The sequence below is a fragment of the Nothobranchius furzeri genome, chromosome 4, assembly GCF_043380555.1.
Source record: "Nothobranchius furzeri strain GRZ-AD chromosome 4, NfurGRZ-RIMD1, whole genome shotgun sequence".
Taxonomy (NCBI): domain Eukaryota; kingdom Metazoa; phylum Chordata; class Actinopteri; order Cyprinodontiformes; family Nothobranchiidae; genus Nothobranchius; species Nothobranchius furzeri.
In genome coordinates this window covers 52,404,392-52,419,297 of record NC_091744.1, presented here as the reverse complement: position 1 = coordinate 52,419,297, position 14,906 = coordinate 52,404,392, and positions in this window count along the sequence as shown.

Below are 14,906 nucleotides of genomic sequence, written 5' to 3'. Positions count from 1 at the left end.
AGGGGAACGTTAGAACATACCATCTGGCGAGGGGGAGGTTACAAATACCCTCTACTTTTAACCTCCACCGTGGTAGTTGAAACCTCCCCCTCGCATTGCCTCAGTCCAAACGCGACCAATGACGAGGCGGCTCCCGCCGTTCACTTCATAGAACCGGCTTTTAGAGCCACCGACACATCACTAATGTGTTCACTAGCAAGATGGTTAAGGTTAGGTTAGGGGTGAGGGGAAGGTTAAATAAGAGGATAAGGTTAAGGTGAGGTACAATGAGCTTGTTTGGTGCCCTGGCTGCGGACATCCCATCGCGTCAGTGTAACGCAGCATTGGGATCTGCAGTCAAATAAGGGAAAACCCCCTTTTCGCACATAAGTAACGAAAAAGGGCACTTTTGGCGTCAGGGGTCTGAGACGGAGGGTGGCTGACCAAGCGTTTGTTTTTGACGCGCTGGGAGTGAGAATGTGTTGCTCAGAAAGATAAGGAGAACCACTCCAGAGCAGTTCCTGATAGGCCTACCCAGTCTCACAGCCTCTCCAGTAGCAGGTGATGGTCAACAGTGTCAAAGTCTGCAGTCAGGTCCAGCAGGACCAGAACAGAACAGTCCCCTGCATCACTGTGAGTCAGAAGGCCATTAAGAGCTGTTTCAGTAGAATGAGCTCTACGAAAACCTGACTGGAAGCTATCATAGATGTTATGTTCCTCAAGAGCAGCTGTGAGTTGTTTAGCCACAACCTTTTCCAAGATCTTGGAGATGAACGGAAGTTTAGAGATGGGTCTGAAGCTGCTATGGAGAGAGAGGTCGAGACTCGGTTTTTTAAGAAGTGGGTGGATTACAGCGTTCTTAAAGTAAGCAGGGACCTGACCAGAAACCAGAGAAGCATTAATTATAGAGCATGCTGGGACCGATGGACTGAAAAGCACTTTTAAACAAAGATGAGGGTAAGATGTGGAGGGGGCATGCAGAGGTCTTCATAGAGTTAACTAGTTTGGTTAACTCAGGCAAAGAAACAGGAGCAAAGCTATCTAGGATGATGGGTCTGGTTGGAGTTGGGAGAGGCGGTGATAAGGCTGAAGGAGAGATGCTAGATCTAACCTTATTGACTTTGTCCACAAAGAAAGACAGAAAGTTCTTACAGTCTGTAACAGAGTGGATGGAGGCTGTAGGAGAGGCAGGAGAGACGATGCTGCTGATGGTGTTAAACAGCACCTTGGGGTTCCCTTTGCTCTGGGACACCAGGTTGGAGAAATAGGAAACCCTAGCGTCTCTGACTGCAGAGTTAAAGGATGACAGAAGATCCTTTAGGTGCAGTAGATGGACGTGGATATGGGTTTTCTTCCACAAATGCTCAATTTTTCTGCATTGGCGCTTCAGACTGTGAAGGCTGTCATTAAACCAGGGAGTAGGGTTCACTGCAGGAACTGATCTGGTTCTGGCAGGACAGATGTTGTCCAGAATGGAGAGGCAGTGCTCGTTAAATTGAGAAGTTAAGGAATCTGGGTCGTTATCAGAAGAACAGGGTGGATCAAAAGCAGCAGAAAAATTGCTAGCTGTGCTCTCATTAAGAAAACGAGAACTAACCATACGGCGAGCAGGAGGTGGGGACGCAGAAACTGACAAGTTAAAGAAAATGCAATGGTGATCTGAAATATAAACATCCTCAGGACAAACACTGTCAGCATTTAGACTCAGGGTAAAAACAAGGTCTAGAGTGTGCCCCCTGGTGTGTGTGGGGCCAGAAACATGCTGGGTAAAGCTGAAGGAGTCCATAAGGCTGGAGAAATTCATGGCTAAGTGATCAGAGAGATCATCAACGTGGATGTTAAAGTCACCAATAATCACCAGTCTGGACAGCTTCACAGTGGAGGATAGAAAGTCACTAAACTCCTGAAGGAAAGAACTGTTTGGACCAGGTGGACGATAGACCACAGCACAGTAGAACGGTCCTTACGCCCGACTTTAATCAGCTGCAGTTCAAAGGAAGCAAAGTGACCAGAGGTTGTAGAGCTACATGGAAGATGGTCTCTGAAAACAACAGCTAGGCCTCCACCATGACCAGAACCCCGGGGCTGGCTAAGAAAAGAATAACCACTCGGGCAAAGTTCAATCAGAGCAGAATAATCAGATGTTTGCTGCCAAACTTCAGTCAGAAACAGAAAATCCAGGTTTTTAGAGAGAATTAGATCATTGAGCAGGAAGGACTTATTCAATTCAATTCAATTCAATTCAAGTTTATTTATATAGCGCCAAATCACGACAAGAGTCGTCTCAAGGCACTTCACATAATAAACATTCCAATTCACAGTTCATTAAGCCAATCAGAAAAAAGTTTCCTATATAAGGAACCCAGCAGGTTGCATCAAGTCACTGACAAGTGTCAAGTGACTTTACAGCAATCCTCATACTAAGCAAGCATGCAGCGACAGTCGAGAGGAAAATTCCCTTTTAACAGGAAGAAACCTCCAGAGGATCCTGGCTCAGTATAAGCAGCCATCTTCCACGACTCACTGGGGATCGAGAAGACACACACACACACACACACACACACACACACGCGCTCGCGCGCACACACACACACACACACACACACACACACACACACACAATAATGTGTCTATAGTTATATTGTGATGTCTTAGTAAATATTCTATTTGGTGAGAGATAAACTTTATTGTATTTATCCTAGTGGATCTCTAATTAAACGGGTAAACTAGCAGTAACACGTCCAACGTCAAGGAAAGCAAAACGTTATTATCAGGAGAGGGAGAATGTTTAAGTTGTTAGCAGCAGTGTGCTAGATGATGGCCCCCTCCATGAGGCCACCACAGCTCAGCAGAAAATAACTTATTGTTAACAGAGCGGGTATTTAATGGAGCCATACTGAGTGAGATGGAGGAATCAGAAACTACAGAAACAGCTGGAGTTAGTGGACGTAAACTAGCAGGGTTAGATCCACGGTGTTTATAAAAACACTTATGGAGGGAACAGGAGGAGAAACCACTGAGGAATGAGGATAAACCGACCTTAAAACACTTGGACGGATGAACCACGTCGCAACGCGGCCTGGCGGGAATGCGGAAGTGACGCTCAGGTCACCAAAGAAAGGACAAGAAGCTAGAAGATCACGCCGATATGAACCACACTTTAAGAGAAGTCTTATTCTCACCTGGATTCCAGCTCGTTTAACTCTTTTCCTCTGACGTTTTCCCGGGACCGGACAAACATCGCTAGAGGTGCGCATCTTGGGACCGTCGTTTGGTTCCGGGCCGGTGCGCCACTCAGGTAAACAAACAGGATGGTATGTCCTCGGTGCATCTTGGGCGATCGTGAGCGAACGGAAGGACAAAAGAGTCTGGCAATCATAGGAGATGGTAGCAGGGACACTACTGAAGAGGATTGCAGACAGGAACAAGGTGGAAAAGAGGAGGTTAGTGGAGAAAAGTTTGAAAAAGTGGCCGGTGACCGCGGCTAAGCCAAGCACAGGCGCTGTCTTGTTAGCCATCGCCTTTTTAGCCCTCTCCCACCTGGACTCAAAGGGCTCTCACGTGTGAATGCTGTTCTTAGATTTTAGTTCAGGAACCTTAACCCTAACTCTAACCATGGGTCTCACACCTTTGTCACAGGTCAGCAATAACACCTCTAAAACCATCCCACTGTGCACAGGGGCCACAAAGGGGTGTATGCTCAGCCCGTTGCTCTTCACCATGCTAACCCATGACTGTGTTCCAGCCCACTGCGCCAACCACAGTGTCAAGTTTGTGGGTGATACAACTGTTGTTTGTCTCATCTCCATCAGAGATGAAACTAACTACATGAATGAGATGAGTCAACTTGTCCAGCGGTGTAAAAACAACAATCTTTTACTGAACATGGACAACATCAAGGATATTTTGACTGCCTTCAGAAAAGGTCATTTACACCCCCCCCCTATTGAGGGTGCAGCAGTAGAGAGAGACAGAAGCACCACGTTCTTGGGGACATACATCTCCGATAACTTATCCTGGTTTGAAAACACCACGTCACGCACTGGCCAACAGAGCCCAACCCCTCATGTGACATCAGATAATTTTTGTTGTGGACAGTGACATTGCAAAACCCAAAACCCTGGTTATTCACGTGCACAATCAAATGCTGACAATGGAGTATTTGCAAATCGTTTTTGGTGCCATTAATCTTCACTTGTTTTGTGGATGATAGGCCAAAGTGTAGAAAAAAATCTCCATTTTGTGGGCTACTCAGGTGGGTGTGCAGTAGGGAAATTCACTTCCGGGCCTGGAGGGCCAGCACGTTGTAATTTAACCCTGCTTCAGCACACCTGATTTCAATCAGCAGATAGTTAACAGGTTTCTACAGAACCTGATGAGCTGCTGCACAGGTGATGGAGCAGAGAAACAACTAAAATGTGCTGGACACAGGCCCCCCAGGACTAGAATTGAATACCCCGGGTGTACAGGGTCTTAGATTACATGTTGACTTCTGCATTCTGACATACTGGGAACGGTGTGGAGCAGGGGCGGATTTAGGACTGAAGAAGATCTGGGGCTTAACACACACATGCGCACGCGCACACACTCACGTGACACGCACTAGTCAACATCATATTTATTTGTCTTGTACCACATAATTTTTAATCTGAAGCTACATATTAAGCATATTCAGGGCAGAGTATTGTTCCTGTTAGTGTTTAGTGTGAGATGATTGTAAATATTCCCTTTCTTTCTCCATCAACTTTACCTGATAAGCTAACTTTAGGCAAACCAGCAGCACAACAAATATTTTCAAATAAGACTCACAAACCTGAGTCAGCACCAGTCTCATCAAAGCTGGGGTTCTGTCTAAAATACGTCCTTATGTCCATCTTCACACATGCGTTTCAGGCAGAGAGGTTAGAAGAAGCTGGCTGCTGAAGGGCTTCATCTTCAGTGGTGAAGGCTCAGGCAGGCTGTATACAAACTACTGCCAGCTGCTCCCTCTCTGTTGGACTTTGGTACTGCATGTTATTTCCACGATTTAGAACCGGGGTTTTCATAAAACATCCGGGGCTTCAGCCCAAGTAGCCGGGCCTAACGCCGCCCCTGGTGTGGAGCTGTGAATGAACAACAGCCAAGTAGCACCCACAGCACCGTCAGCATTGATGATCACACAGGAATTTAGCATGGGAAGGAAAACGTTGGAGTAAGATTTTTTTCCACCTTCATGAGGCAAGCCTCGTATTTCATCACCAAAGTAAAAAATGGAAAACCTTACCTCACTCTGTGGTTCTGTACACACCTATCTCTCCGTCCTTCTCCTGGGCTGAAATATTAAAACTGCTGGGTTGTGGGGGGTAGGGGATGTTGCTTGTGCTTGTTTGGCTGTGTTATGCTAGCAGTTAGTGAAACTAAAAATTCATTAATGCAAAAAAATAATAAATGTTTGAACCATGTTCCCTCTAATCTGTCTAGTAACAACCTGTCATCCCACGGCTGACAGAGATTTCATGCCTTGTGGTAAAGATGTAATTTCCTCTCATGGATGGTAGACAATGAATTACCCTTTAAGTGATGAGTGTTGTCTTCGGCCAACTGGAAGTTACTGGAGTTTTTCTGCCTTTTTGAAAGTGAGCCTGTGGTTGCCGAGGATATGAACGTAAAGGATGACAGCACTGGAAGGTATGCAGAGCAGCTGTTGGATCATGCACAGGACCACTCTGGTACACTGCCTCCAGTGTCTAGTGAAGCACAACTGACAGACAAATGGCTGAACCTTTATGTGGTAATACATTAAAATGCTCAATAGCTACAGTTCTATCTCATTTAGCTCCTAGAACAAAGGAAGAGAGACTTTTAGTCACTTACAAAGTTCTGGCTAAATAATTTCCATTAAATGTACTTAGTAAGGAACTTTATTACACAAATAGCAAGTATGAAACACAGGAACTAACAAAATATACAGAAATATTCTACATTTATACAAACAGCTGACTATGTAAAGACATTAAAACATTCCATATAGGAACTGTTGTGAGAGCTTTTATTGGCACAGTCTGATGTTGACTTGATGGCAGTGTTGTGTTGGATGTTGTTAGTCAGAGTTCTGATGGTGCCATTTTTGGTTAGTGTTCATTTTGCACCACGAGTAGCGGTTCCATTCCAAGGAATGGGACCGTGGTGCCATTTGCTCATTTAGTAGCTTAATATGCACCTTGTTCTGAATATGGCATACCTGCTGTTGTTGTTGGTTACGCACATGTCTGGCTATTCCTGTAGCTGGTTTTGCCATCTGTGCAAATCACTAAAAGGGTTACCTAAAAACAGCAAACAGTAATGCATCGTGTCTTGGACAGTGATCACTGATAATAGTAAAGCATTAGATTAGTTGTTACTGGAAGATGTGGTCATTTTAGAGGAACGCGCTAAGCAACGCATTACTGGCATCACTGGTGGCAGATCAGCAACGAAAAACAATTGTAATGTGTTTCGTCCAAGTTGCTTTGCTGGAGTATGATGTCATCAGTAGGTGCAGGCCCTCAAGTCAATCTGGCACCCCGAGCATGCTCTGCAGTCCGGGGCGGTGAGCAGCGCATGTCAGGAGGCCGCAGCTTCCAAGGAGCCAATCAGGTGGTGAGTGGTACATGCCCCTCTGCTGGCTCTTTTAGGGTATACACCACCAGATGGTCCTTGGCCAGCATCACAGAGGCGGTGGCAGCTTGTTATGAGTGATGGACTAATATTAAACTTGTGAACTAGCAGGTCTCTTATCCCACATCTTCATCAGTATTTGTAATATTACCTTACCGATGTTTGAAACCGTCACAGCAACTTGTTGCAATGGATTTGAACCAGTTCAGGTTAAGGACTCGTTTCCATTCAGTGTGTTCCCAATAAAGAACTGTAGCAAAATCAGATTCCATAAAAGTAATTTTACACTAATTGTTTTCTTTTTTGTGCTGTAGTTTTGTTCTATCAGGTTTTTTTTATTATTATTATTTTTTTTAAACGTTTTCAGCTGTTTAGTAAATAGAAAGGTCATCGTCTCTCAGACTTGAACAGCAGACAGTCAAACCTTTGTGCACGTTGACTCAGAGGTGAAACTTTTGCAAAATCACTCAGTGGCACAGCTGGAGATTTTCACAATACTGTACAGATGAACGATGCCAACTTTTCTCACTCTGGCGTCACATCATTTATTATTTATTCAGCTCTTGCCACAAGACACATGACCCAAGCTCTACTGACTCCTCAGCTGTGTGACAACAGGGGTCAAAGCTTAACAGGACTGGAGGTTTGCTGACTAACAACAGAAACATCTACAACCTGTAGATCAGTTTTATCTTTGATTCTGTTTGGTGTTCCCCTCAGCTCTCCAGTTGTTAACCATGCTCACCTGTTCCCCATCAGCTCACCTGTCTCAGTTTTATGAGTTCCCCCCAGTCTATGCAGCATTTTTCAGACCCTCCTGTTGTCGCCACGTTGTCCTGTTGTTTATTCTCCCTCTTTCCTCCTATGCGTTCCGGGTTTTCCTTATTAAGTTGTTTTTAATTCACCTGCCTGTCTCCTGGAGCCGCCGCCTACTCTTGGGCCGCTGCTACCACCATGTAACCAAGGGAAACCCCAGATGTGAACTCACCAAGCAAAGTGTTTTCAGATGGTCTCAGCTATATTTTTCCTCCAAGCCGTGGACATGTTCTCCTGTTAGACATAAATTGTGGCGACTGTTACCGGGATGATGTCTGTGGGTACCGGCAGCTTCAAACAGCGGCCGGCTCTGAACTCTGATTGGTTCTATGTTTGTCTAGGCCCATCTGTTCCATTTGCTGATTGGTTCTTTAGTCCGTTCACCCATCTTGTTCCTGTTATGATTAAATTTTTTTTACTATCAGTTTTTGTTGTCATTTATCGATCAACACGAATCAATATTCGTCGTAATTTAGTCTTTATAAAAGTACAAATCGAAGTTTTTTTGTTTTGTTTTTGTATGCAAAAATTAATTTATCACAAAAAATCGCCTGAAAAATATTTCATTAACAAATGAAACACTGGTGCCAAATAGATTTAATGCTGATGAGAAAAGGAGTTGATGTGGAAACTATCAAAGTGATATAAAAATAAACAGACTTTTTATCTGAGGGTAGACAACAGCATCAGATCTACCTTTATAATCAGCAGTAATGTGACACACTTCGATGTTTCCATGAATAAGACTTGAGTTGGTTTCATTTGGAAAGTTCCTGCTTCTTCCAACCATAAAGTCTCACTCATGCGTTCAACCTCACCACAAGCAAAGGCTGAGCTGACACGCCCAGCTCCTTCATGAGGAGCAGCCATGCTCCTTGCCGATGCACACGTGCATGTGCATACCTGCACCAGCCCGCGTGCGCAGCGCATTCGACTGGATGAGTGAATAACGGTTTAAAGATGTCGGGTATAAACCCGGCGTTGGTGCCTGTCAGCCAAAGGAATGTGAGGCTTGGCTTTTACTTGGCAATAACAACATTTGTGAAATAACACAAGGATGAATCTAGCAAGCACTCCCAAATTGTTTCCATGACAGATATCGTCCCACTGATTTACTGGATCTATGGTTGTTTATTTCAAATGCAGCAAGAAAATGAATGAAACAGCAGATAAGAGCTTCTCTAACTTCCTCCAATGGTGCAATCCCCTGTGAGAGATCATCTAGGATGAGCAACGGCACAAAATATATGGTTGGAAAAAGACGATGCAAAGCAAGTCAGCATCACTGACTGATTTATTAAACCTCACAACTAATTAACTAGAGCCAATCAGGCTGCACCACAAATGATCTGCCAAGGTTTCACACAGTTTGCTCTGCAGCGTTTGTTCCATGCAGTCATTTCTGTGGCAACAGCTTTTCATAAGAAGTCTTTAAGTGTTCTGCTGTGTTTTTGTCCTCTAGCACAAACCCCAGCTCAGGTTTGGATCTTGTCCCTCCGTGTTTCAGCAGCATTGCTGCCACACTGTTTACATTTCCAAGGTGACTGTGAGTGACCTGTGTTGTTCTGTGGAACGAGTCTAGCTGGCTCAAATCCATGTTATGGGTAAAAATCAGACTATATTAAATTCAGTTGATCTATATAAGCGCCTAAAAAAAGTCACCTTGAGGCTCTTCACAATGTAAACCTTCCAACTGAACCTAGTAATCAGTGCACTGAGTTCGTAGAGTAATTATGTGAATTAGTTAAAAGTTTCCTCTGTCCATCCATTTTCAGCCGTTTACGCCCGAACACACCAGATACGGAAGCACGACAGTGCGCCACAAAGCGCCACGGAATGACGAGCACTTCTAATCGGCGCCCTTGTTAACCTTTGACACTTGACGTCACATCTGTTGCAAAGCGCCGCAAAGCGCAACAAAGGTTCGTCCCATACAGCGATCATTTTGGCGGGAGCTCTAACCCCGGTTTCACACTGAAAGCATCAGTGGCGCGGAACAGCAGCGGAATGTCACTGCTTCAAATAAAACCCATTATAGTCTACGGGATGTTTCAAACCAGCAGTGACGCGGAAACTTCCAGGCACGTCCCAGAAGCGGCACGCCACGCCGCTGAAGGAAGGATTGAGTTCTATTTTTACCACGTGCTGCTTCTGGGATGCAACAAATTCTGCAGTTAACATAGGACTAGACAGGAAATCACACACGGTTTCAGTGTAAAATCACTGGTAAATTTCAAAATAAAAGTACTATTGAAAAATGGGAGGTGGATCTATCAGTTAGCTTTGACCAGGACTTCTGGTCCCAAACTTGTTTAAAAACTTTTAAAATGATCAGACAACCCAATTTACAATTAATTCAGTACAAAATTCTACACAGAGTACACTATACAGGTCATCGGATGTTCAAGATTGGGTTTGTGTCGTCTGACACCTGTACACACTGCACAAACAACATTCCTGACAATTACATTCATGCACTGTGGTCCTGCCCACCTGTCCAGGAATTTTGGGTTAGAGTATGTGAAGACCTGTCAAAATGTCTGAAATGTCATATCCCAACTTCCCCCTCTCTTTGTCTACTGGGAAACCTGGACGATGTCCCGATTGAAACATCTGTGTTTCACGTGGTTCTGACTGCCATATGCATTTCTAAGAAAACTATCCTCTTGAATTGGAAAAATAGTGAAACTCTCTGCATTAACCAGTATAGAAATCTTTTGTTAGATCATATTACACTTGATATAGCCTCTGCTTCCACTTCAGATGAATCTCTCTGGCCTTCTTTGATCGGTTCCATCACATAGTGATGATGGGGGACCGTTGAGGTTGTCCTGCGGGATGATGTGGGGGGGGGGGGGGGGGGGGGTCTGAGTTTGGAGTATCCGGATGTTCCCTGGAGGTGGGTTCACTGGGGGGTGTCTGGGACTGGGGGGCCGTTGCCCCCCTCTGGAGGTGCTTGGGTTGCCTCGGGGGGTGGACTGCCGGCGGTCGTGAGTGGGGCCCCTTGGAGGTCCTTGCGGCGGCCATGGGTCACTGCCTGGTGGCTGCATTGCCCCTGGGCGGGTCTGGGTGGGGGCCTGGGGGCCCGGGGTGTGGGGGTGGCCGGCCCCGTGTGGGGATCTGGGCGGGGCCTTGGGGGTCGGGTCCTGACATGTATGCTGCCGGGAAGAAGGCAGGAACATGCAGCAGTACCTGGCCCGGGTTCAGGGGCCTCATGTAGACCTCCTACAAACACTTAGGGCCTTGGGAGTGAGCCCATCCAACGGCATTTGGCAGGGGGATATCTCAGCCTCCTCCCGAGTGCCGGTGCCCACTTCCAATTTTAAACTGCACTTAGACACCGAGGGCTGTGGGTGCAGGTGGGGTGGTGCGGTGGCATCCGCTGGCGTAGGCCAGACAATGCCTGCACTGTCCGCTCGCCACAGCCATGGAATACACCTCATCAACACACAACACTATATTGGAGCAGGCGGAGGGAGACTAGGGGTCTTAGCACACCTCTGTTGTTGCTTGGCTTCCTGGGGCTGGAGACCAGGAGGGAGTTCTGGCCGTCTGGTTGGGGTCTGGGGTGGTGGGTTGCTGGGCTCGGCATTGGGCGGGGGCGCCTTCTCATCAGCACCCCAGCAGAAAGGGTCAAACTCTGGTAACCGGTGATGGTTGTACCCAATGTGCAGCAGTACCGGGACCAGAGTGAATAGGGTGTGTATGGGGAGCATGAGTGGGTGTCCGGCGAGCATTTTTGTAAGTCTTTGGTTGTATGTGTATGTGTGAGCTTGATGGAGGGAGTGTGTGACTGTGTTTGTGTATGACTGTATATGTCAGGTGGGGCCTTTGACTCCTCCCCTCTCCTGGGACCTCCTTTGATGATATAGATCTTCGTCTCCCCTCCCCCTGCCACACCTGGTGTGGGGTGTGGTGCCTTGGTCTGCCTGAGTGTTCGTGGCTCCCAGGTCAGGGGGTTTAAGATCTTTGGCGCCTGCCTGGTCAGTCCTGGTGGCTGCCTGGTGGGGTCTGGGTCCCTGGGCTCTGCTGGGTCCTCGGCGGGGGTGGTCGCCCCTGGGTCCCGGGTCGCTGGGTCCCGGGCTCGGCCGGCTAGGGGGTGGGGGGCGGCGGGCGGGCCTGAGGGCTTGCCGCTGATATCTCCTGGGGCTCTGCCGGCTGCTGGTTGTGCCCCCCCGGGGCGATCCTCTGTTTTCCTATATAAGAAAACCCAGCAGACACTGACTTCACAGCAATCCCCACACTAAGCAAGCATGTAGCGACAGTGGAGAGGAAAACTTCCATTTAACATGAAGAAACCTCCAACAAAACCTGGATCAGTGTGAGCAGCCATCTGTCTCAACTCACATGGAAACCCAGGATTAGGAAAGTCCGACAGATATACGTCACACTGTCACTTAACATTCATGGACTCATTCATCTTGACTCACAACGGGGAAGGCTGTTGTTTGTTTAGCATCCAGGAAACAGCAGAGCACGTCTTGACTATAAGAGATAACTGTTTTCATTAGCAACTCCACCACACAGCAGGACTCCTTCAGACCACTATATAAATTTCTACTTCTTCACAAGCTGGATTAAACATTTAGCCAAGAAGTCTTGACAAAATGTAGCAGTAGAAAAAGATTTAGCTCTGCAGGTCCGCTCTAGCCTCAGCAGGCCTACCATTGGCTCATCTAAGCTTATGCTGGGCAAATCACAGCGTTCTATGGATGACGTTGGGCTGACTTAGCATCATTAAAGACAGAGCGTATTCTTTTATGATGACATCAGTGCCTTGATGGAGCAACGATACAAAGATGGCACCGGCTCAGGAGCAACACGCGTTTGAAGCACATTTGGCATCAACTTTAAATGAGTTGGGCTTTTCTTTTAGACATAAGTAGATAAAAGTACTTAAGTTCTTTATTTAGAAAAAAGGATGTATTTGCTTCTTCTTCTTTGACAGTGTATGTTGGACTGCCCCGTTGACTGATTTCCCTAGAGATGAATATGTCACATAGTTTGTTGCTCTGACTGGTCCTAGCACTGTCCAATAGGAGAACAGACAGCTTTATTTTATGCCCCATGGCTGAGCTCTGAGCTCTGTCTATGTGTTGTGGTCCAATTATATAGGATGTCTTAAGGCTACCAAACAATATTAACATCTCAAAACTATAGGGAGTCAAGTCTCCTCCCTTTCCGGTCGGCTCGTGGGTCCCTGGAAGAACGAAAAAATGAATGTGAGTCAACGAGGCTAAAAGAGCTATTTTCTAATCAACTTTGCCTTACACCCTGGATCACACAAATGTTATTCTATGTAAATGAAAAGTAATTAAGTGTGTTTCGACCACTCCAGTCATGTACTTTGAGATTTATCGGCTTGTAAAAGTTTGTAATTAGCATGACTAAATATTGGACGTCGGTACGTTGCATATATGACATCACCACATAATCTCCTCCCCCCTAGCATAGCTGCTACTTACCAAATTGCCAGATGTATGGTGGTTCTTTCCATCTGAAAGAAGAATTTGAAGTTTGCTGAACTTGCAGCCATTTTCCCTGTTTATCTCCCTGTCTGGTCTGATGACGTGACTGTGATGACGAGCATTTGTAGTTCTAGACTTATTTTCACACAATACCTAAAGTGATGTTTCCCCCCATTATAAAATAGGCACTTTCTTGGTATCAAAATGTGTCTTTAAAATTCACGAACATCATATTTGAAATCCATGTCACATAACAAGTGGAATTAGAAAATAACATTTTCAGCCCCATTGACTTGCATTGATTTTTTCGTTCTTCCGCGGATCTGTGGTGCTGAAGTAGATGGGCGTGACTTTGGCTCCCTGAGCGAGAGCAGCAGTAGCTGATGAGTTTGATGTGGAATATGTGCATGGCGAGTAAAGGTTGTGTCATTTTAGGAGGATAAACGGATCATTTCTGAAATTTCATTTTTTTTGGCCATCTAAAAAGGGTTCAGTGACCAAAAGTGAACCACAGTTAATTCCTTTTAATGACTCGACTATTTTATGCTTTTTTCTTTTATTTTGGTTGGTTGTAATGCCGTGTTGAAAGCACTTTTAAAAATAAAATGGTATGGTAAACATTCATAATTTTACCTGTACACCCTGTTCATGTTGAAGTTATTTTGGTGGAAATGTAAAGAAAATCCTCCTGGATTCGAGTCCTGGATGCAGCAGAAGTGCAGCACTCTGCTGCTCGTGTTTACTTGTGTAAATACCCACAGAAATCCATGTAAATAATCCTGTACTCTTGTTTCTGCACAGGAGGAAGCCCACAAACATGCCAAGTATATGGTTACAGTACGTGTATCCAATCAGGATACCATCAGTGGGTGCAATTACAATTGAAATATTCCTTTCATTTGTTTAATTTTCTTTTAATTTTTTCCCATTCTAGTTAAATAAGAGACCCAAAGCATTCCAGCAATTCTGCTGATTATTCTTTATAAACACATTCCTTGATGTCTGCGTAAGCATCTTGGCTCTCACTGAGCTGGTGTTCTCATGTCTAAGGTGCATCAACACCTGACACACATATGGAGCGTGTGGTAAAACGCTGAAACACACACACACACACACACACACACACACACACACACACACACACACACACACACACACACACACACACACACACACACACACACACACACACACACACACACACACACACACACACACACACACACACGTTGGTAGTTTTCCGCAGAAATCTAACCCTGGGATGTGAATGATGCTTTCACATGAAATGGTCCCAGCTGGACAGCCTTCAAAAAGTCACAAAGCTTTCCTTTAACAAGGAAATCTCTAGTTTTATTGATGTGACAGCACCCCCCCCCCCCCCCCCCCCCCCCCCCCACACACACACACACACAAAGATGCATCAGCGAGGACACTTTTACACTGTCCATGGCTAGCACTCATCTGTTAGGTGGTTAACAATTAATGTTTTAATGTTCTGTTATTACATGTCGTTTGACGTTATCCTGGTGGAATTGGACCAGAGACATCTGACCACAAACGTTGGTTGACACCATGAGACCTTAAAGTGAGACCTTAAACCTGTTGACAGTTTGTGGATGCGCAGGAAAAACAGGAACTCTCATGTTTGGGAAAATGAATGGATAGCTTTTGAGTCTGGGTGAGAGGAGGAGGAATTTGATGGTTAGCATCACTTTTAAGACATAGTCCAGCTTTCGTACAGTAAGCTAGTGTTCTGCAAACAGCTTCAGCGTCTGCATTCATCTTTGTTTTCCTCTTAGATGAAATTGTTTTTGTCAAAATTTTCTCTTTGTGCATTTAGTGGTAATGTATCAAGCCACGTTTTACCTCAAGTGTACTGCAAAAAGTAAAAGTTTCAACTTCTAAATAAACCCTCACCATTATACCAGTTGATTGACGCCATCCGTGTGATACATGAATACTTTTCCTCACGCCGTGACTAACAGAACAGGTTAACATGAAAGTTCT